General features: G+C 37.5%; 1 protein-coding gene across 7 annotated transcripts in view; it reads left to right on the top strand.

Moving 5' to 3' along the window:
- rols (rolling pebbles) overlaps positions 1-24,795 on the top strand; it is a 107,786-nt gene that overhangs the window by 39,379 nt on the left and 43,612 nt on the right. For 3 of the 7 annotated variants that reach the window (XM_069056788.1, XM_069056789.1, XM_069056790.1), the window contains exon 1: positions 22,709-22,921. The exons of 3 other annotated variants lie outside the window; for them this stretch is intronic. The gene's annotated coding sequence lies outside the window, so the exon portion shown is untranslated. Of the gene's footprint in view, positions 1-22,708; positions 22,922-24,795 lie in introns of those variants that run through there. One more of the 7 variants, XM_069056792.1, reaches the window with a different exon arrangement.

Raw genomic sequence — 24,795 nt, forward strand, 5'->3', positions numbered from 1 at the left:
TGATATCGTGTTTAAGAGTGCTATCTAATTTTAGACCTGGAAATGACTAGCGGATCATTAATGATCACAGGAATGTGGTACTATCTCCTACTTTGTAATTTTATTATTAAATAATAATAAAATCGAACGATTGTGCTAAAAATATTTTGCAATTATGGAACTAATTGCTCTGCCACGGACTGTTATAAACTAGCACGGGATGTGCAAAAAAATCCAAGAAGTTGAGAACATATCCTGTAACTGGGTGTTTTTACGTTTCTTAACTCGTTTCTCTTCGTCCTCTTTCAATGAAATCAGGAAATCGAAAGAAAATTATATGAAATATTAAAAGCAAATTGAAACATATTTTTTCTATAATCATGTTTATATTTTGTGGATGTCTTCCTGCATAAGAAACTAAATAGTTACATATTTGTGTATCAAAGCCAAAAAGTGCAAAAGTTTTCTGGCCGAGGCGCAGCCGAGGCTTGACAACAGGCGAGGACAAAAAGCACTTTTTCTCAAAACCCCAACACCACCCTGTACATTTTGACATTGCGCCGCCCGCTGTCTGCGAATCGTAGTTTTTGCTTGGTAGCAGGAAACAGACGGATTGAAGGCTCCGAGTACCATGTATGGGTCGAATGCATCATCGTCTGGTCAGACCAGACTGGTCTCGGGATGGGTTTATTGTAATTCCCTGGTACATTCTCTTATCTAGGTTGTTTGCCCACAGCCACACACCATAAACCACCAAAATACGCGACTTTTGACCATGCAGCTGCACTCCACTGTCAAGGTTTGTCAATTACTTCGAATTCACGAAATAGCTCTGATGCAACTCGACTTTCCCTCGGCTCCGTGTACAAATTCCTTGATGCATTATTATTCATGTCTTGGCTATCATGCATCTCTTATCTGTAATCTCTTATCTCGCACCGACCGCCATCGGAAGCGACATACTTCTCCTGTACGGGTACAGTTTCACGACAATAATTGTACACTTGACCTTGCGATCGCTGTTGGTATTGTGATCAAAAAAGCAAGCGAAAAAACGAAGAAATTAGAAAGGCGAGCGAAGATGCAATCACACTAGATCAGATAGAAGAACGTGTGACTGTTAAGTGAAGAGTGTCGTGCTGGATTTGTAAGATTTAACGAATTCGTGATCGCATCGTCGATGATGTGACTTAAAACACTTTAATGTGGAGATCCCATGACTTGATCTTCTAAAAATGGTTAAACGCTATCTACGAATCGTGTCCGAAGACGTACAAATGGCTGATACAAATAGTTCAAGCACTGCTGGAAGATCTCCAGATAAGAAGCGTTGGTTTACTCCACCCGAAAATTTCGTGAGTGGACACCGTAAAACCACGCTTACTCTGTGAACGACGCCAGTCCAGTTTCAAAAATTTTTCCCGATCAGGTTTGGACTAGTTCCAATCCGGTCCTGATCACGATCTATCATGGACATTGTAGCCAAGAGCAACTCTCAGCAAAATGCCGCCTGGCTAATTTATGAAAACATTTAATCATCGCCATTCGAATTAATTGTAAAAGAATCGTGAACGTACATAACCCGACCGAGTCATTCCAGCAATATCAATCAAATAACAAAGTTATTTTATTTCATTTGTACTTCAATAAACAATCATACAACCACATAACTGCAATTTATAACGGGCATTAGCTTCCATATTGCATACAATACCAGATGAACACGCTATGGAATATGATGGAAGTGTGTCATGGTTGTCGGTGGAAGAATTTTTATGGGGCTGTTGTCGATCCTAGGTTTTCGCAGGAATCTTAGCCAATTCGACCTTTCGGTGTCCAAATCCCGTGTTCGACAAGCCACGAGGAAAAAGAGAAAGGAAGTGAAAGATGCCTGTCAGGATAGACAGTTGTAGGAGTGGCGGAAAAATCTAAAATCGAGGTTAAAGAGCGAAGGAGCGATGAAAGAGAGATCATCCCTGCTCGAGAGTTAATTAAACGTTGCGCTAGCACTGATGCAATCGGTACTCTCCGATCTGGTTCTAATTGGAACCGTTGGGGATTTTTTTTTTTTGGGGGGAAAATTTCGATCGACCCGGCCGTGACAGTGACTGCCCAAGAAGTAGGAAAAGAAATTGGCCACCTCCAGGCATCATTTATCATCATTACCCACAATACGGCGATCGAGTACCCGCGCTCGCAATTGAACTTTCAAAATGGCTTTAATGGCGGATTGTTGTGCGTCGGATCTTGACAGGGGGGCATATTTCACCGGTGAAAAATCGCCCAACAAAAATCCGCAAACCAAATAACAGTCCCAATAATGAAACATCATTATTGCGATATTGCCAGCCGATAAACAAATCATCCGACGCCTGAAAGCTTTCCGGAAGAATCGAATCGTGACCGTGAGGCTGCAATGGGCGGATCGAATCTATAAACATGCATTTGGTGTGTCCGACACAACAAATAAACCAAGATTTTTACGCAGATCTCCGGCACCCTCCACGGAGGGAAGGGACGGACCGAGACTCAGGTGATAATGGCGGGTCGGAGGTTAATGAAAAGTGGGAGTTAATAACAGGGCACGTGGAGTGAACCTGGATTTTAGACAGATATCGCCACAGTTTTTGACTTTTTTTCGTGGAACTACTTGGGAAGTACTAAAAAACCTGAAGGGCATTGTTTTGGATGATCTGGTATTAAGTGAGAACTTTTCCAAAAGAGATCTGGAAGTTCTTCGGTCTGCTGCAAAGGAAATATGTCTTTGCTGAAGGCGCCGGCATAATCAACGAGTGTCAGCGTCAGTAATGAGATGCAATATCTACTTTTGCTTCTCATTAGTAACAATAATTGCCAGAGATACTTCTTGCAACAACAAATTGTCGGAATAGATGCCGAACAAAACAATCTTCAACTCTTCAAATCAATTTGTTTGATTTCATTTTTGTTGATCATATCACATTCATCATTTATTAACGGACTAGCTTTTGCCTGCGGCGTTACTCGTGTAAGATTAAGAAATAAAAGAAACAGAAACAATCAAGGCGAGCTCGCTACTCCGCAATATACTCGACACTCGACAGATTTATCATTACTGTTCAGCTCTCTGACGTCATATCGTGATAAGACAAAGTGCAAAACACAACCAGGAGTTTCCTTTTTCTAATAAATTGTCTTTGGAGAAAATCGATCAGTTAGTGTTTGAGTAAAAAGGACTCAAACAGAGAGACGGACATACAAAAATTCTAAAAACTTAAAAAACAACAAAAAACGGATTTGAGCTAATGAAGGCATACCCCAAGGTCCCACTTTAGCTTCATTACTCCACATCTTTTTTCTGTATCTATAAATCTTAGATGTTTAATGTCAAAAACCTTAAAAGACAAGACAAGAATTGTCAGTCACATAAAATATTCTTTCTTTCATCGTGTTATCAGGCCAAATCCAAGAGAACAGACATGAGATGGCTAGTAAAGATGTGAGTTTCCGCGAAGGTGTATTCCAAACATCATGTTGACCTGATTTAGGTCCAACAGAACAGTCATGGGGTTACTCGTGTACGATAATTAAGAAATAAAAGAAACAGAAACAATCAAGGCGAGCTCGCTACTCCGCAATATACTCGACACTCTACAGATTTATCATTACTGTTCAGCTCTCTGACGTCATATCGTGATAAGACAAAGTGCAAAACACAAGCAGGAGTTTCCTTTTTCTAATAAATTTTCTTTGGAGAAAATCGATCAGTTAGTGTTTGAGTAAAAAGGACTCAAACAGAGAGACGGACATACAAAAATTCTAAAAACTCTTAAAAAACAACATCCAACAGATTTGAGCTAATGAAGGCATACCCCAAGGTCCCACTTTAGCTTCATTACTCCACATCTTTTTTCTGTATCTATAAATGTTACATGTTTCATGTCAGTCACATAAATATTTTTTCTTTCATCGTGTTATCAGGCAAAATGCAAGAGAACAGATATGAGATGCCTGAGTTTCCGCGAAGGTGTATTTCTAACATCATTTTCGCCTGATTTAGGTCCAACAGAACAGTCCTGGGGCAAATTTGCAACACGGATCGTCCCCAAAACCAAAATTTACCGAATTTTAGCGATGCGAAGAGCGACTATCCAAAAACCAAAACGAAAAAGAATCATTAAAAAAATGAAAAATTGAAAACTTTTGTCATGTTATCTCTTTTGATTACCTCGTTAGTGCGGTTTTATAGTTGAGCCTCTCGGATAAAATTTATTAGTAGCAATTAGGTTATCAAGATGTATTTTATTTTGCGGAAAGCCCATAAACCGAAACGTTTCACCATGTGGGTTAATGCAGAATGCTGCAACCATCGCCCCATTAAAATTCACTTAACATTTTAATGTCAATATAATTCCGATTTCCATCTCGTCTAATTCATATAGTTGGTAAGCGTAAGCGCGATTTTTCCTCTTTCAAGGCTCCGCGTATTAAAAACACATGCACAAGTGGTGATTAGCAATAACAAAGTACAGGTGTACAAGAGCGTGTGGGCACCGTCTTGTTGCGGCATTATCATCATCCTTCCTTGCTATTTTCGTTCCAGCACCTATTTTTAGTCATCAAGACGACAGAGAAAAATGTCGACTGGCTGATCCGTGATGTGGGACTCGATGACGAATATTCAAATGTGCCAACTTTGATGGTTGCAATTGTTTGAACGTGTTATCATTTGGAAAATTGTGGAGGTGTGCAAGAGATATGATAGCAGGTGGCCAGTTTCATGAATATTGAGTTGTATCTGTGAGGAAAAAGTGAAAGAACTGTCGGCGGGATTAATTACAGCTCGCCAACAACACTAATTTAAACTGCATTACATTTAATTACGATAGGCGACCGTTCCTTTTTGTCTTGCAAAAAGCACAGAACAACCACCAAGTGCCACAATCAAGATATATTAGGTGTGCAAGATGAGTCCTCGACGTTTTGGTCACAACGTTTCGCCTCCTCAGTGCTTGTCAAAATTTTTGGCATCAGATGGTCTTGCGCCTATCACATCACTGGATCTTTCCCGTTTCACTTTTCTTGGTTGTTTGCGTTGATTCTTGTTGTTTTTGGCGCCTTTCTCGTCCTCTGGCTTATCGGAGCGAAAGTAGCTTGGGTGTTATTTAGCTGTCGAGTGAAATTTTCGCGAAAAACGTTTATTTACGGTCGTGCTGTTGCGTTCTGAAATTATTATTATTATGGTAATGTGGAGGACCGGCAAGGACTGGCGTTCCTGCATACGGACTACGTTATTAATTTCCTTGATAAATTTGCAACGTACGTGAGGTACTGATAAGCATTACGGTAAACATCTACGGCACATTCGCCGGTCAGGGAATTAAAAGAGCTCGACAGGGAGTCCTTATATGGTAGGAACTAGTACTTGGTGCGACAGCCGCCGGCTCTGCCGAGACCCAGACTTTCTGGCTGGCGCTCCGGCTGACTCACCCATCTATACTGAGGTCAACAATAGCTCCAGTCGCCGGTTTTTTACAGGACTTGATCGTAAACGGAGCTTTTTGCGAAGCTTCCAAGTATATTTGGCGCGCCAAGGACTGGCTCTCGAGTCTGGACCCTTCTCGTGCAAGAACTTGTACAGCAAACATTCTTCAAATTATGTAACGATTCAAAATAAGAATATGTATTTCCAAAAACCAAAAAAAATTTTTGCGTCCGGCTCGAAGGACCAAATTTCTTTCTTCACGGTTAAGTGTTGCGGTGTGCGAATTTCGCATAGTTAAAAAAGAAATATCGAAAGTCGTTAAAAACTGACAGTACGATTTTTAAAATCTTCACCTTTAGCATAAAAAATCCACCCACAATTCGTGAACGTTCCAAATCCTGTTTCGCTTTGGGCCGCGTTAAGTTCTACCTTATTGACTAATTAATCATCGGATGTTTAATTAATTTTAGGTAGTTAAGGCAACACCCACGCGGCCCCCATTAACGACCAGGTCTTGATTTTCAAAAATCAATTTACATATCGCAATTTTTCAATTTGACGCTGAACGATTTGCCATAAATAAATCGAATCTTTGGCGAGTTTTTGTCGGAAGGCGGCGACTGTCAAGGGTGGACACCGCGTCCGCCGCAATTCACGACATACTACAATTCAATTAATAATTTAATGGGCAACGTGCAAAAAGTCCAAACCAGACAACATCAGCAAATAGTAAGTTTTATCGACGACAAAAAGCCAACTTGTGGCATTCCACGGTCCGCAAATTGACAGTAAACTTAATTGGTCGGAACAGATAAACGCATTAAGTCAGCCAATTTATGTGATTAGAACATTAAAAAATTATTATACCCATCATGTTGCGGAACAAGCCCCGCGGCCACCAGTTTTATCTATTCTTATGGTACGTGATGGTACCGCGACGACGAAACGTCGCCATATTGTAATCAGTTTCGGATAAACGAAATCAAGTTGTAAAATACTGGGCCCACACGAATGGGAATTAAATTAGCAATAAAAGATAATAACGCGCTCAGCGTGCGATCACCAAACGCAATTAAAGATAAGTTGACTTACCTAAGTCGTTTGTGGGTCCAAGATGTGCCAAGTCATTCTGCAAAATTATGAAACTTTCCTCATTTTCGAAATAAAAACACGCATCTAGTAACTTAACGCTGAATTCAATTTTTTACTAATTCATAATTAGTAATTCAAGAAAGTACCTAGTCTTGAATATACGTAATTTGAACAATTCTCGTATTTTTTTTTTTATTGTTACTTACGCAAACTAACATTCTTGTAAAATACAAATAATGTAACGTCACCAGCTGAGACTAGTCGAAATGATTAGTAAAAATCATGGCTGTAATTTATTAACTAATTAATTATTATGAGATGCCAATATTTACAAATTTATTTTATTTCCATTTAATTAGTACAGTTTGGAATACGTCAAAATAATATTAATTAGTATAATTTAAAATTAATGCATCTAGTAAATTTTATAATTTTGCCATTACAATTAATTTACCTGTGCGAAACGTTTTGAATCTTAATTGATGAATTAAGAAACTTTCCTCATTTTCAAAATAAAAACGCATCTAGTAACTTAACGCTGAATTCAATTTTTTACTAATTCATAATTAGTAATTCAAGAAAGTACACTTGAATTTACGTAATTTCAACAATTCTCGTATTTTTTTTATTGTTACTTACGCAAACTAACATTCTTGTAAAATACAAATAATGTAACGTCACCAGCTGAGACTAGTCGAAATGATTACTAAAAATCATGGCTGTAATTTATTAACTAATTAATTATTATGAGATGCCAATATTTACAAATTTATTTTATTTCCATTTAATTAGTACAGTTTGGAATAAGTCAAAATACCATAAATTGTAATAAAGTACTAGTAACTAATATTAATTAGTATAATTTAAAATTAATGCATAAATTTTATAATTTTGCCTTTACAATTAATTTACCTGTGCGAAACGTTTTGAATCTTAATTGATGCTTTAAAGTAATTTAGATGTAGCTGTACTAATTAATTATCCCAAATTTAATTAATGAATAAATCTTACTAAAGCACAACGTTTTTGAACAATTTTTTTACTACACAGAACTAAAATTGTGTTCTTTACCATTCAGAGTTTGTGTCAGTATCACTGCGTACTAGTAATTGTACTAGTACAATTAGTGAACCTGTTCTCACTTAATTTTAGTCGAATTATAAGTAATTACACACTAATTTACTTATTAGCATTTTGTGTGTGAAATTATAGTTTGAATGACAATTTTTAAACTGAATTAAGCAACGTGCTAATTTTTTTACTAATCCAATTACAATTATAAGTTGCGTTGACGCCTGGGGCCCTGGCCAGTTATGAAACTATTGTAAAATGAGAGGAATTGGATGTGATATTTTCTTAACACTGATTCAAACTTCCACTGTAATTAGTAAAATGATGTAATTATGCAGCACAGTTATGCAAAGCTCTGTTAGAAAGCTTGTTAAAGCCTATATATGTAGTTACAGTTTTTTATTGGTGTGATTACAGAGAAATTAAAATACTCGAAATAAAACGAATCAAAGACGTCTTAATTGGTTACCTAAATTAAAATCAACAAACAGCATCGTACGGTGATGGTGCTTAAAAGCAAGAGGTCTCGGGTCAAGTCCTAAACTTTGTAGTACCTCCTCGTCTACTGTTTCACTACTCGATGACAATAGTTGTTGGTTTGGAAAGTTTCAATAGCTTGGCCAAATCAACGATGAAACGTGATTCAACTAATCACCATTAATTAGAGGCGATCATCGACTCGATGATAATTCTCGAAGACAATTGATGACCTTTCCCGTGCAACCCAATTAACAGAGAGTGCCAGCACCTCGTGAAAGTGCTAAACACTTCTAATTCACTTAGTTTTCACACGATCGCGTCGGTGTTACATTTTAAACAAGGCAGTTCGTGAGCGATCGTTGCATCGATTGCAACAAAAACACTGTGCACGTGCATATTAATAATGCAACAAATTGATATGCAAATGAGGGGGCAGTTCGAATATTCCAGCGAGAGATAAGATCTCTGATGGATTCGGCTGTCCAAACTTTTTTTCGCCGACAAGAGTTTTCTGATGTTTATATAATACGGTGACGGAAACGGTGTTTCGAGGCGTCGAGAGACTTCGACGGTAGAGCAGGACGAGGCGGCACGCTCGCGTTTTCCGAATGGGGTTATAAAATGAGACTGACAAGTCGATTAAAATCTTCGCCCACGCGCTCGCTATTGTTTTTAATTGAAATGAATTATTGTTATTCCCATAGCGGATCCATAAAGAAATGTTTATTGTTGTGGAATATTTACGCAATAATCATCGATCGGAAAAGAGCAGTCGGTGTGAAAGGTTGCGCTCATTTGAATGGCAATTCTGAGATTAAGCGGAAATCCTCGACATATTAAATGTGATAAAGTTTGAGGAATTTTATCGTTCGATCGAAATCACGAAGTGAGACTTTTTGCGAATATGTAATTCTCTTGGACAAAATGTTTGTGGCGCTCTCAGCTTTTATTCGGATTTAATTAAAGTGATTTATTCTCCATCCGTTCAAAAATTTTAACGGACACAATCTGCAAGATCGGGTCGATAAATTTGTTTTGTGAAAAAATGCAACATTTCTGAAATTTGAGAAGGGTTATCGAACTGTCTAAAATGAAAAGAATGTTTAGATTTGCATTCTTGGCAATTTATTAATGTACCGTGAAATTGTTTTGTTTTTACTGCCTCACAATTATGTGAATTCCGCATCGTTTATTTACGTAGGTGGCACCTAAAGCTTTCCACATGAAATGGAACAAATCTCATTGTTTAAATTATTCACCATCCAGTTCAAGACATTTACATCATTTCTTGTATTTTTCGCCCAGTTGACGACCTCAACTTCGTCTCGGCCGTCAATTTCCGGGCTTAGCACAAAAAGACTCACTTCTACTCTTAATAATATAAACAAAAAAGAAAAAAAATTGACAGAGACTACTAATAAAAGCTTAGACCAATATTTCTTTCATGAAAGAAAAGACTCGAAATGTAAAAGGCAAGAAAAAATATCTAAGGATAAACATTTTTGTAAATAGCGGATATCCTGAATGAGATTTTTTTTATTTCAGTGTAATTGCGTTAGAATTAGCCACATCGCAATAGAAATAGAGAAAATAGAAGGAAAAGATGTGGAGAAATAGAAAAAGAAAAAGACCCAAGGAAGAAAGAAGAAAAAAAGCTAGACAATTAACTATAGATTTCTACTTGTTTTTTATACATTCTCTGTTTTGCTCTGAAGATAATATTTACTTATCAGCAAAATGTGAAATTTCAATGTAAAAATAAAATACCCCCAACAGTCAAACGTTTTTATAAATTGAAAATAATGTGACCCTGGGGATTGATCACTGGACATTTTTCTAGACAAAAATTTTCCCTGTAGAATATTTCTTTTCCCCCTAATTCCATGGATCTTCCTGTATCTACTCCGGATCTTCCTGTGCTTCCCCCAAATCTTCCAGTATCTCCTTGGGATTTCTTTATCTCGGAGCTTCATATCTCCCATCCAGGAACAGAAAATCTTCTACATGAGCAGCCTCCACTATTCACATAGCTTGGCAAAAATTAATACGATGAGCGAAAGTGAAGTGAACGAAAGAGAAACCCAAGATTTTTGTCTAATCGTTGATAAGTTGTGATTTCAATTGGCTTTTAAGTCCATTTTGACGACATTTATAGAAAATCTGAAATTTTCAACTAGCTAGTTTTACCACTTGGTGCTAGAAGTTTCGTTCCAGTTCGAAAAATTTCAGTAGCCCTTTTTACCCTTGCCAGAAAAAATCCTCATCTCCGTGTTCATGATTTCTTTCTTTTTTAGCCAAAAAGTAATTTCGCCGTGAACAACGACGGCCGTTTCATCTCCCCAATTACGAGTTGGAACATTTTTTAAAAAGCATTTCGCAACAATCGCACAATTAGGGCCACCCATGGCGCCGCTCCGCCCGCTTTTTATCAAATTTAATTAAATTCCCCGTAAGAATTGCATTTTTTCGTCGGCATCCAGTAATGACGACTTCTTTTGTCGGTGGCCACTTTCCAAAAAATTTTCCCCCGACGCGTGATTTCATCGCAATTGTCGCTTGCAATTAGCGAAATTCTCAAAATGTCGTCAGTTGGACACGGCATTTTTATTGCTCCGTCTCAATTACCTGGTAAAGTCTGCACTTGATGGGGCTGTCGTGTTGTTGCGCTCGTGTGAGAAACTCAAAAAGCGTGGTTTTTCATGTGCGGAGGTGTAATAAATCATGGTCAATAATTCTCCCGGTAACAAGCTTGGTGTCGAGGAATTGTTTGAAATAATTGAATAACCTACATACATAATTATTGTTTACGAGAAAATAATACGACGCCTGCTATTGATAATATGAAATTAATAACGCTTTGACATGTAAAAACCACCGCTGCTGTACTTTTTTCCCAGAAAAACAATACTGTCATTATTATTATTATTACTATTATTATTTCAATGCCGGAGAACGTGCTGCTACAATTTGTACCGATTCAACGATAACTGAATTGTTAAAATATTGCACTTGAGATTTAACTATGACATTTCCATAGAGCTCAGATCCGCTATTCCAAATGGAAAAAAATGTACATTTCCACAAAATTTAAATTATTCATAACGTCTAGAATTTGATAAATTTCGTAACCGTTAGAATGTAAACAACGTAATTTTTGTACGCCCACACCAACAATTCCATACCAACTTTATTGGATGCCACTTTATTATTGTGCCAATATCAAGTAAGTGGGCGTGCAAGAATCCTGAAAAGCTCTGTAATACGGTCAACGTTTTTTATGGCATCACACCTGTCACCCGTTCTGAAAATGATTGCGGTTGTGCACGGCAAAGACAGATGCGAATTTCGCGGGTGAAGAGAGTGTGACCCGGAGTGGCTCCTTGCGGAACGCCTTACGTACAGTATTGAAAATTTCTAATTTGAACGTGGTTCACGAGGTGCTTGTTAAACGAATGTTAATTTGTAGTTTCGAAGTGTTACAAAATAATAGAAAAACCAGTGGGTTAATAAATCTGACCGATAATTGGTCGCATTGGTAATTTCTGCACGTGTCGATAAATATCTGATAAAGCAAGTTTAACAACCTTTCTATCGGTAAACATTAAAATTAGAACGTTAATATCCAAAGTGATTTTCTTTCATGCGAGTGCATGAATGAAAGCCCGAGTCGTTAATTAATAAATCAGCTTAACGAGAGTGTACTGAGTTAATTTTGAATAAATCTACTTACGCAATTTCAGCCCACGACGCATTCGAACACATGCTACTTTCTTTGCGACAATAAATATTAGACAAAGTGCACGCACTGCGCTGCGTGGGGCCCAAACCAGATACTATTTATTACGGAAAATGGTTTATCAATCTTCCAGTTGGGAGTAGATGGAATGGTAGGGGATGTGGTTGGCGGAATGGTTACCTCGCTAGTAACAGACCTTTCTTCTTGCTTCATTTCTTAGTATTTTTGTGTGTTTTAAGCCTCGTCATCAAAATGTGATTCTATCCATCCTGGGTCAAATCTGACCCCAGTGAATCAAACTGAATTTTGATTATTTGAATCGAATGGATCGTACAAAATTTATATAAGGTGTTAAAACAGTATTGATTTTCTTCGATGAACATCATCATTCAGGAATATACAATATAAAAAGAAATATGCAATTTATGAAAACTTGTACTATATTTTTTTCTCCACTCACAAATTCAATTAATCTTTCAAATCTTTTAGTATGTTAATTAATTTATCACCTTCTATATTTTGAATAAACCATGAAAAAATTAAAGTAAGGCTGAGTTTGTCCAAACATTTCTTCCTTTTCTCTCTATGCTTTGTGCTTCTTGATTTTTTTCCCAACTTGTATTTTTTGGTATCTGTTGTGTACATATTTTAACTCTTGTGATCCACTATCGACACAATATGACTATCTCCATCCCGGGTCAAATCTGACCCCAGTGAATCAAGCAGTATTTTGATTATTTGAATCGAATGAATCATACAAAATTTACACAAGGTATTGATTTTCTTCTGTGAACATCATCATTCAGAAATACATATACAATATAAAAAGAAATATGCAACTATGTACATATTTATGAAATTTAAAGTTAACTTGATAATATTTTTTCTCCATTCACAAATTCCATGAATCTTTCAAATCTTTTTTTCATGGTTAATTAATTTATCACCTTTTCTCAATAACTCAATAAACCATGAAAAAAGTTAAAGTGAGGCTGAGTTTGTCCAAACATTTCTTCCTTTTCTCTCGATGCTTTGTGCTTCTGGATTTTTATCCCAACTTGTATTTTTTGATCTCTATTATGTACATATTTTATCACTCGTCACCCAGTGGCGGCAAAATATGATTATCTCCACCCCGGGTCAAATCTGACCCCAGCGAATCAAACGAGCATTTTGATTGTTTGAACCGAATGCACCACAGGAGATGTTAATTAATTAATTTATCACCTGATTTATTTATTTACTGTGATGTAAAACACTGACCAACACATTCTTTTTCAGGTAGGTAACTTCCTCTCCTATTGTTGTGAACCGGCATGTCGGTAAGTCAGATTATGTAATTTATGACCTTGTTTCCTTTGCATAACCGACACAGTACAATGTGTGGTGTCATCAGATTGTAAAAAAAAATGAAGTCAGCCCATTCATTGTCGTTTTAATTAGTATTCGGCTGTAAAAATAGAGCCGGTAGCGCTGCGGTGATTCAGTTTCGAAAAAGAAAATGACATTAATCTCAATTTACAAGTACCTAAATTAGGCTGTGAAATAAACGATCTAATCGCATTATCAGTGATGATGTTACATGGCCATTTTTAGACGTGACCGAGAGAAATCTAAATACGTGCATTTAACGAGTCCCTAAAATAGGAAAAACTCCTAGATCTGCATCTAGCTCACTTATCGACTCGATTTATGCCCCATAATCGTTAAGTAATTTTGATCGGATGCCGGTGATTAGTTCCACGGAAGAAACTAATTACCATCAGGAGTACCGTAAGAATTTTCAAGCATTCTCCAAATATTTGCCGCAAAACGGGAAATCAAAATTTTTCTCGATCTCGACGATTTTTTCACGGAGAAAGTTCCACGATAAAAATGATGCAAGCCAGACGAGAGCCCGAAAACATAATTCTAATTTCGGTTTCGAAGCCAGATCATTAAATTAGATAATTGGTTGGATTTTTTCCGTGCGCAGTCCGCGAATACTATTCAAATTATAATATCATTAAATTACCAGCTATTAGATATCTAAATTAAATCTTTAATTAACTTAAGCCACTTGCCAAACTGAAGAGTCAATTAAAAAGACTCGAAAGTCCGTACGTAGTGTTACTTGAACCCGTTTCTTCCGATTGGTTCGGTTGGTACTATTTGAGAGAAAGAGAGAGAGAGAAAAAACTCAATTTCTATGAAGCCGTTTGAATAATGTACCCATGAAAAGGTCCTGACAAGTCGTTCATGCTCATAATCTGTTTCCACAGCCTAAGACTTCATTATCAAACTACAGGTTATCGTATACGTCACTTAAACACTCCACGGGGGGTATTTTTTATCTCGCTGCATAGTAGCAGTGTTCTGGTGTCCTCCATTTTATCGAGCACCTGTCAAAAATACTCCAAATTTCAAAACCACCAACACAGTTTTGTTGAACGATTTTGAGAAGGAATTCAGCGATGAGTTGCAAATTTCAGGTCAGTTCTGGTCAATTTTTACCAGAAATTGACAGTTGACTGACACTTCCAAGATTACAGTTCCTCAACATCTCGCTCTTCTATTTTCCATCAATTCTCATTGTAGTGATGTCACTCCGGAAACGAGGCACCGGTCAGTTTCTCATCACAATATGCAAATATTAATAATAATTACCCGACCCCCTGCGGTCTTCTCCGAAGTCAACGCGCGCCTATGATGGAAATAAATTTTTCAAAAAGACACCGTAGGAGTGGTGCTTTCACAACGTTCGCCGTCTAGACCACGAAGCATCTTTGGTATCTCATAATTATTTGAAGACAGACCGGGGTCGTTTCGTACCTTCGTATAAATCCATCCCGCCTACCTGTGCGGAAACCCACATATTTATTTTACCTGTGGAGTTCCCTCCAGGACACGCTCTAAATCTCGACGAGACGGGATGCAAGAGCGTTCACTTGTCGGACGTTCAATTTCGATGTTCGAGATGGACGACGCGCAATCAATGTCCATCAAATCGGGTCGGTACAGCGGACGTGATTAGGTACCCATCGGCCGATCTTAATAAGATGGTTGGGTGCGCGGCGGGGGGCTAACGGCCAAAGGAAAATTGATAAACGCGAACCACAGAAAATAAGAAAATGGACAAGAAAAAAAAACGGTGATAAATGTGACAATAAAAAATCATTTCACTGATTCAACACTTAACAATGAATCTAACGGTGATGTTTTAGCAGAAAAAATGTAAAGAATAATATTAATACTAATGAGGTTAAGCAACGTCGATCGCGGTTAATGTTTGGATGGGTGGCTGCCGGGGACCACGTTCCGTTGTAATTTCAATACTTCATAATTTCATTAGTTGATTTCAAAGGAATAGGGATTCCTTGAAAAAGATATCCGTAATGATAAATATATCCGGCCTCGATGCCGTGCCCCCTCTTTATGATAACATAATCTTGAATGTTCAGTAACAGCAAAATCTCAAAGGGTTTTGACTACAAAGAACTTCAAAAAAAAAGATAAAATAGATGTTTGCAAATAGTTTGCAATAGGTTAATTATCATTAGTACAACAAAACACTACAAAAACAACCTAATTTGGGCCAAGATGTGTCAAGAGGGAGCTGTCACAGGACTCTGCCTTAGGACCTGTCCATTTTATTCCACATAATAATGATTGGCGTGATTACGTAAAACGCAAACTTTTTCAGTTATTTTTCGCAGGTATAGACACAAAGCAATATTTTTTTGACAAACACATTCAAAATGGTCCTTAATAGTAAAAAATGACTTTGTTCGATACCTCCCTAGAAAGTGAGTCTGCATCCATAGTTACCAGTGAGTGAAGGTTTCTCTTTCGTTCACTGTACTTTCGCTCATCGTTTTTCACTCACTGTCTTTCACTCACTGGTGTTCATTCACTCGTAAATTTTCCCATTTCTTTCTGATAACTTAATTTTGATTTTTTACGCATATGGTGCCTCGCGACACTTGGCCCTTCCAGGACATCATCAGGAACATATAACTCTTCATCATCCATTTCCACAACGTACACACAACCACTTTATTGACGTTACAGAACTTTGTTTATTTTGTAATGTATTTTTTTCCATAGCAACAGATTCAAAATCCAAAAACATGATTTAGTTTTATTTTAAATCGAACAAAACCAAATACGGTACTCGAGAATAAGCCGCTTTCGTTCACTTGAATTATATGCAATTCGCGTGAACGAAAGCTTTGCCTAAAAAAAGAAGAGAACTTATCTTCATAATCCCTTTTGATAGAAGGCAACCGTTTCACATTTCCCAAAAAACGTTCTACTCATTACCAGTAATCTTTTTGGCAAACCATTCCCTCACGGTGGTTTTCTTTGCTTTCTTCAACACATTTTTCACCCAACCGGGTCAGCCACCTGAAACATTGCGGAAGCGCACCGCTCCACAATAATACACTCGTCGAAATATTTTGGGAGACGTTAAATAAAGATTGTGTTACGGTGTGGTGTTAAGTTGCGTTTGCGTTTCCACCGAAGGCCCCATATTTTAGCAGTGCCGTGGGGTAGTGTGCAGTGTGATTCACGTAAATGCACTCTGCGGTTCTATATCTGTTCCATGTTGAGCGTCTCCAAATATTGACAATCAAAAGTCAATATTGCTCGGTTATTTCTAGTATGTACTTCCAATGTGGGATTTTTATTTTGGCATCGGCACCGACACGCGATTGCCAAATATGAAAACGGGACGAGAGATTCTAAATCGTCTGGAAAAAGTCTGGCCGCTATTTTGGTCTCGACTAGAATTATGGTTTTTGTGTATCCTGTTTCTGGTCTTGAGCGATCCATCCTCCGATGGTGGAAAAAATCCAAGCGACTACCGAGTCGAGATCACTTTTTATTAGCCATAAAACCGTTGATTGTAGGCCAAAAAAATACAATAATTACAGTTAATTGTCAGCATGAGAACGAAACTTCGCTCTGACGGAAATTATGTTAATGACCTAAACCCTGGGAATAGGTTGTCGATTTGCACATTCGGCGCCAATTCTGCGGCATTCCTTCCAATTAATCGACCACATTTAATATAATTTAGTCCTTCCGATAGCGCATATATCAATACTTAATACCCAGATGCGAATAACCAACTCACTGCATCACTCTTGTATTTATAGCACGATTTTAATTCGGGCACCATTGGATTTCTGTGGGATTCAGGTCTGGCAAAAGTCTCGAAGCAGACACCAACAGACCGCTTGCTTTCACTCTTTGCCCGGACGACTTAAATAACTTCAGTTTATCGTTCTAATTGCCGTAATTATTATCGGACACTTAATAATTACAGTGGTTGATAAACAAATACATTGTAATAATTTCCTAAGTGTCTATTTGAGAGTAGATTGCATCTTAATTTATGTAAATATGTTTACTTTTACCCGTTCCAACAAAAAGTCTATTAGAAGATTGGAGATACCCATTATGGATTCAATTAAACCAGCGATTAGATAACAATTAAGAAATATTCGAGACTGTGATGGCTTCGACAGGTTTTACGAACCATCACGGGCCATAAATTGGTCGATGTTGCCAAAGAGTCTGCATCAGCATAAAATTTTATCTCATGGGTGTGTATCGTCCTAGACAAATTCTCCAATTTTGTGTTGCGCGCCTCAGGGATCACTTTCCGGGCCGTTGCTGTCAGTGTAGACTTTTCGGATGGGTGCGTTCAACATCGATCCAAAAAAATTGCACAATCCACGATTTATGACATCAGAACGCTGATGGATAGACACTTTCACTCCATAAAACAAAGCGAAGCCTCCAACCGACAGCGTTCCCGCCAACGACATCCATCGCGGATTTCCAGATTACCATTCGAGCTCCTGAATAAAACCTCCAAGCATTGACCATTCGTCAGACCATTGAGCGGGCTGATGTGATATTTATTCAATGGTGCAACATATGTGTAAATAAGCGCAAGAGTGTGTGTGTGTGTGTTAGAGTTGTCGTGGGCAGATGACTTCCCTTTCGCGTTCATTTGCATGAGAACCCGTTCCTTACACCTACGTCAACACTTTGTGAATGAAACACATAACTGGGCGTTAAATAATCTCATTACTTCCAAGTGGGCATTGCAATTCGCGGACGACCCAGTGCTCTTTGGGAGAGCGCTTGCGATGAGCACGCCGCCCACCAGTTCCGGGACGCCAAATCCGGCTCGAAGGACCAGACGTTGATTCAGACGATCGGATCGCGGAAAAATCGCGACCCCCGAGTCAAAGGCCGCGGTGACATATCCTCGCACGTAGGTCTCGTTTCGCTCGTAATTTACAACCGTGTAGGTGAGGGTGACGTGGGTTTGTTGATTTTGGAGCGGAATGTTGGATTTTATGTAAGAAAGAAAGGAAAAGTTTCAAGATCGGTTCGTCTTGTCCCATTGTTTCACACTTGAACTCTATGGCGCCACTTCGACTCCCTTTCTGTCAGTTCTTGCACGTAGATCTGCGTGCGCGGTGGACAATGCCAACAAATCACGTTTGATGTTATTTGGACAACACCACGACCATGGGAAATAAGTGAATCACGCTGCGTATGCAAATGAGCGTCAGCGAGCTTCTAATCACGCCGAAATCTTTCTTTTGCACAAAAAAAAGCGGTTAAGACATAACTCAGACAGCAGGTTTTCGTAAACGAGAACAACCGTGGGCCGACCCCTCACCCAAAACTGCCAACTTACTCCGATTTGCATCGTTATCTAAATTTGGTTATTCGCAGTGTGAAACCGTATTTTATGCACTCCGACTGCATTAACTGGATTGTCCATAAAGGGCCAACCGTGACGTAACGTTACGTTACCGGCTTACCGTAATAAAGAAGCGTTGTGGACGACGCAAGTGGAAATTTTTTCTTCTCTCTTGTGACGTTTCGTGTGGGATGACTCGCGATTTTACTCGAATTGCTAAATTCAGTCCACTCGTAGGACTCGCACTTATGATTATAACTTTTCTATGGTACTTTTATGTATATGTTAAGCCTGTTAAACCTACGTAGCGTTACGTGTCGCGGTGACATATCAGACTCTTACGGATTAGATAGTTTATAAGACATCCGTGATTTTTTTTTATTGTTTGTGGTTATATTTGGGCAAAGGAGTTATTTAATTCATTGATGGTATTTGTACAATGACATTTTCGTAACACATTCGCTTGAACGATTACGAAACGAGGGTTTTTCTGTCTAGGAGTCATTCATAAGGTAGGATACTATTCATATGAGCGTAGGAACTATGCAAATGTGCAATATTTACAAAGTGTCCATTTTTGTCGCGATAATTGAATCACGTTCTACTAACCTATTTTTATCAGGGGAAAAAACAGAACTCACGCCCGGCAAAACAATCACTCAAAATATTTATTTGAACGTGTCAAAAATCGGTTTGGATGTTGTGGTGGCCTTCGCGATCTCCTGATTTAAATCCAACAGAATTAAAGCAGTTCACATTCATTGTTTTCAATTCCTCGGTTTTATATTTTCACTTTTCTTTCACTTCAGCAGTCACTATCATCACTGTTAAACATTTTTATCAGGAAGAAATTTGTTATTTCATCCCAGAACGATCTGCTTGTTGATCAAAATAAAACGTTATTGCTAGACGAACATCAGCTGGAGCCATAAACTGCGATAAGAGAATGTTTGTTGTTATTTAAATTACTTGTTGAGAGAGTTTTATCGCAAATAGTTTTTATTTTGCCTGACCTCAAATTAGTAAAGCTGAGTTTGTCACAGAAGTGGATTTGCAATTAAAAAGAGTACACAAAAACAAAAATCGTCAGAGGCGCCACCGCATAAGAAATTTTTTCTTTAGTATGTAATTATAATAATTACAGGTTTTTATCGTCGAGTAATTTACGTAAATGGCGCCATTTTGCATATCGGTGGAATCATCGGTCTTTAATCTTCACTTGCGTATTGTTATTGAATACACTGGAAACATTATTACACACCACGTTAAGTATTGTTTGTTATTTATTAAAATAAACAAACATTATAGATTATCACTGATGCATGTGTACTTGCATGATGTATCGGGTGTTCATTTAAATTAATCATCAAAGTAGGCGTTGAAGAGTGGATTGTGACCGCACCAGGGATTACGGATCACGAATTAGCTGTTTGAATCTAACCTCACTTTTTGCGTTGTTTGTGTTTTTGGTCTGCAGACTGACGAGTGGTGCGTTCACAATCAACTCTTCAAGTCCAACCTTGAGGAGAAATTTAAATGAACATCCGATATACAGGTGTCCCCAAAAAAGAAGACGAGTCCATAACTCAGTTATTTATCGGAAGATTTTAATTATCTGTACACTAAATTAAATGATTGTTAATAGGCTACAAAATGGCCTAATAAATTCAAGTATAGCCCCATGGACTTCAAGGGTAAACTGTCAAAAAAAAATTTTTCAAATGGGATTACATATTTTTTTTTAGTAATTCTGATAGAGATTTTTATTCTGAAAATAACAGTGTATCACAAGTATACACTTAAATACCAAAAATTCACAAAAAAAATGTAAAAAAACGCTACTATCGTCTATGTTCCATTTTGCGCTAAACATTGGGGGCATATCTGCGCAATCCCACATATTATTATTTGTCATTTGTTTTTCTAGCTACCTTAATTTGGTTATTACATTGTAACGCAATGCATTTTGATAGCTTTTCGCTTGGTGCTCGTCATTTGTTTCAAAAGTTAGTGTTATTTTTTTTTATGTCAAGTTATACTTGTTGTTTTTAGAATTAAAATCTCTATCAGAATTACTAAAAAAAGTATGTAATCCCATTTGAAGAAAAATATTTTGACAGTTTAGTCTTGATGCCCTTGGAACCATACGTCAATTTATTAAGCCGTTTTGTAGCCTATTAAAAACCATTTAATTTGGTGTATATATAATTAAAATCCTCAGATAAATAAGGGAGTTATGGACTCGTCTTTTTTTTTGGGGGGACACTGTATAAATATGGAGAGGTTAAAAAAAAATTGAGAAAATAAAAATACAGGGTGTCGCAAAATTAACGTATTCCAAGTCGGCGGTCTTGTAGGGAAAAATCTCAGGAATCTCGAAAAAATAAAATAAAACATATAGGGGGGGGGGGTCTGAAGGTTCAAACTTTTCGTCATGTTTTCTTCAAATAAAAAATATAAATGGTTGACATTCATTTTGAAATATGGTGAGGATGATTATGTAAAATATTAAAATATAAATGAAAAGATATTTCTTGAAAAAACAGCTTTATCTCGAAAAAATAAGTTTTATTTTTCCAATTTTTGTTCAGAAGGGAAGTACAACATAGCTAGAATATTAATCAGGTACTTTTGAACAACTATTGGCAACTTTATATTTGTTTCAAAGTGACAGCAATTTTTTTTTAAACATTTTTACTTGGTCAACAGGATGTCCCCTACTAAGTCCCGAATTCGGAATACGATAATTTTAAGACACCTTGTATAATAAAACATATAATAATTAATAACTAAGTAATATTTTCCTCTGAAATGCCAATGTTTTGCTTTATTTGTTATAAAAGGGGGCACAGCATCGAGGCACTATTGAAAGCACTATTATTGTTACTACTGTTCTTCTGTATACTTATTATCGATGTTATTACATATTTTACATTTACCTAAAGAGATGCAAAAAATTATTCAGTTTGTATTAACTGTGAGGAACTTTTCCATTTCCGGTATACTCAAGGTTAGGATATTAAACGCAAATTGGAAGACAGAAATATTTGCCTGGAGCAACCCCACAAAACCGGAAATGCCGAAAATTTTTGGAAATCATCTCTTGTCAATCGAAGAGGAAAGTGTTGTGGCATTATAATACAATAAATACCAGCTTTGCAGAAAATATTGCTGTCAGGTCATTAGGAAAAATCCAAAATGAGCTGATTAAATCTAGTCTCTTGAAGGTACCGCGTTTTCATTCAATCATTTCATTCTTACACGTTTTTGCAGCTCTGTTTATTGTTTTTCGGCTATTTCATTCATAGTAAGGTTTTGTGACTGTTTTTAACGCGTTTTTGTGGTTATTCATTCATGTTTCGATTTATTAGAGCTCCCAGAAGCGTCTCGTTCGTCTGAAGACTTTTATTAGTTGGGGGAAGTTCTGTTTCGCTGGGTCCCCACTAGGCCTCGTCCATTTTCTAAAAATCTCTACAACATAAAACACAGATTTTATTCGTGGACACGAAAGAAAGCAAGATGTTGCCCCACGGCCATTACCTCACTAATTGCACAATGTTTCCGATGCAAACACGAATTCTCCACATCACCATATACCTGCCCCGTATCTAGGTCACCACAATTTCAAAAGCATGCAAAAAGCACAAAACGGAAACAGAGATTCACAAATTGACCAGCGCTAAAAATAATCATCGGTCAACACGACCACAATAGAGCCGCCCGGTACCTATTTCTTGTAAAGTGCCTACAGCTTGGTAAAACATCTAATTTGACATCTTTTCAGAGGCGGCTCTCGCACAAAAGAATCATCATCATCTGTCAATGAGTCACCTAAAAGCCTGCGCCTTATAGCCGCACATCACGCTCACAAAACGAGATAAAACAATAGATGCGCCGCCCACGGGCCCCATCACCAAATCGATCACCAAAAATTAATACGAGACGCCAAATCGCACCTGTCAAACCGCCAAATGACATTTGTTTTGTAGCGGTCGGATTGGCTCGCGCGTCGCAACCAAGGCCCACTCGAAAAGTAAATGACAGTTGTGCATCCCCATTCCGGGCCATTTTTTCACGTTTTCTCCAATCTCGGTCCAGACACGGCGAACGTGAACCTCTCCGAGCTGAACTCTCGCCGTGTTGTTATGACGAAGCCCCGCAATTTAACTTGACTTTGCCTCGTTCGGTTCCACGAACCGCACGAACAGACCGCCAGTTTTCGTTCGGTTATGGTGAGGAGAGGTTGTGGCGCTTTCTCGACGCCGAAAAACGTGGGAACGCCACTTGTTCCGACCTGTGACTGTGAATACGTCGGTGGTTTTGTGTCTGAAATAACGAATTTTTGTTTTGTGGAGGTGTAGTAGTGACCGTTGGATTAACGATACTCCATGTAAGTCTCGCCGATTAACATTTCCTAACTGAGAAATGCGGTGCAGAAAGTGCATTCGATTTCGTAAAAATGCGACACCAGGACTGGGCTTCGGTACTGGAGGGACTCAGTACTAAAAGTACTAAGCAGGAGTGGGTTTTTGACCAATATTTAAGCGCCTAACAACACACCGCCCATGGTTTTTAACAGTTCAATGACGTTCATTACTACTGCCACTTTTATTGTTGTAATTTTAATTAGTTTCACCGATACTGATTTCCACACGAATTATAGAACAATGAGTACTTGGTACTCACTCGGAGCTGTCATTTTTACACTGTTTCATCTAATTTCACCATCATTCAGTCTAATTAAAATCCAATTAATCGTTTCATTCTAAAATGGGAATAGTTGAGCCTTCATTAAAGGGAAGACGTTATAATTATAATGATATACATACCCCTAAGCTAAAATAAGTCATGCATGGCAACACTGTTTGCATTGGTGCAGTCCAACTGACGTCAAATGTCAACAGACTGTAAAGTTATAGATGTCAATGGAGAAAGACTTTCATATGAGTCCAAATGTACCACTATATTACTTGTTTGTTATCAATTTATTGCTTCCTCATGTTGATTTTATTTTTTATATCTATTAGAAGAGTAAATAAATCAATTGACACTTCGAAATGGGGGAAACAAAAATGAAACCACGATATTTTATACCTATTTTCTTTTTTTAAATATAGGAAGCTTAGTGATTTATGTACTGCTGGTACTGATACTAATCGGTTAATATTAACGTCGTATTTTCAAGATCTTTTGATTTATTGTAGAAAATTTTCAAATATCGTCACACTAAATAACGATTTTGATCGTTTTAAACGTAATTAGAGAACATAACGAGAATAATACTACAACAACACTACCTTCAAAGCAAAACTTACAACCGGCAATGCTGTTTAGTGGAAAATGAAGAATATAGGGTTATGTTATCATTATGGCAGCGGTTGTCAGTTTGTAGCACGTCACCTGTAATTAACTTGTTTTTTCTCCGGGTATTTTATGAAGAAAATGAGCTTCCAAACGTCAGTTTGCCAATTAAAATTTTTATTATTCATCAAGCCAACCAACTAAAGAAAAATAACGAACTGTAGTGATTTTTTTATTTGCCAACCTAATTCAACGACCGGTTTTACAATAGCTCATCAGTTTGTGATTTGTGTTTCAGTATTTCGCAAAAATCTGATTTTTTTTCTTGTTACACGAACACTAAATAATGCAAATTTAAATGCATTCACGTTGTTTTGGCATAATGAGAGGCCATGGAAAATTTGCATTTAATTTGGTAGTAAAGCTGTCATTTGAATTAGGTTATATTTTTCTAAGTTTGAGGTTATAAATAGCGCCAATAGTGCATTGTTGTCGGTTTTACTAGTTTGCAATATAAGAATTCTCAGACATCGCGGGAAATTCAGCAACATGTTATGTTTATTTTGTCATGTCAGTCACTTTAGTGAAGGAAATCAAACAGTGTGGCCAACGTTAAAAAATAAATCATGGCCTCCCGTTATGCCAAAACAACGTAAACGGTGTATATGTAGTCCAGTATGGAGTTTACAAAACATTTCAAATGACATGGAATTTATAATATGCTACTTTTTAGTAAAAATAATTTGCCCTCAAAAAATTAATTTAAACCAGTTTGGTTCTCGCTGTATGGACAAGTTCTCTAAATAAATTTTATCATAAGCACATTGTAAAATGCAGTCTTATTGCTACAAGAGCTTATGTAAGCGTAAAATTATATCTTAATTTTTATTTTTGCACAAGGGCCTCGAATTTATAGCTTTCTCTATTATCCAGTATGGAATTACGTTTTAGTCGAAAAAACAA

Source organism: Tenebrio molitor, chromosome 8, assembly GCF_963966145.1.
Source record: "Tenebrio molitor chromosome 8, icTenMoli1.1, whole genome shotgun sequence".
Lineage (NCBI taxonomy): Eukaryota > Metazoa > Arthropoda > Insecta > Coleoptera > Tenebrionidae > Tenebrio > Tenebrio molitor.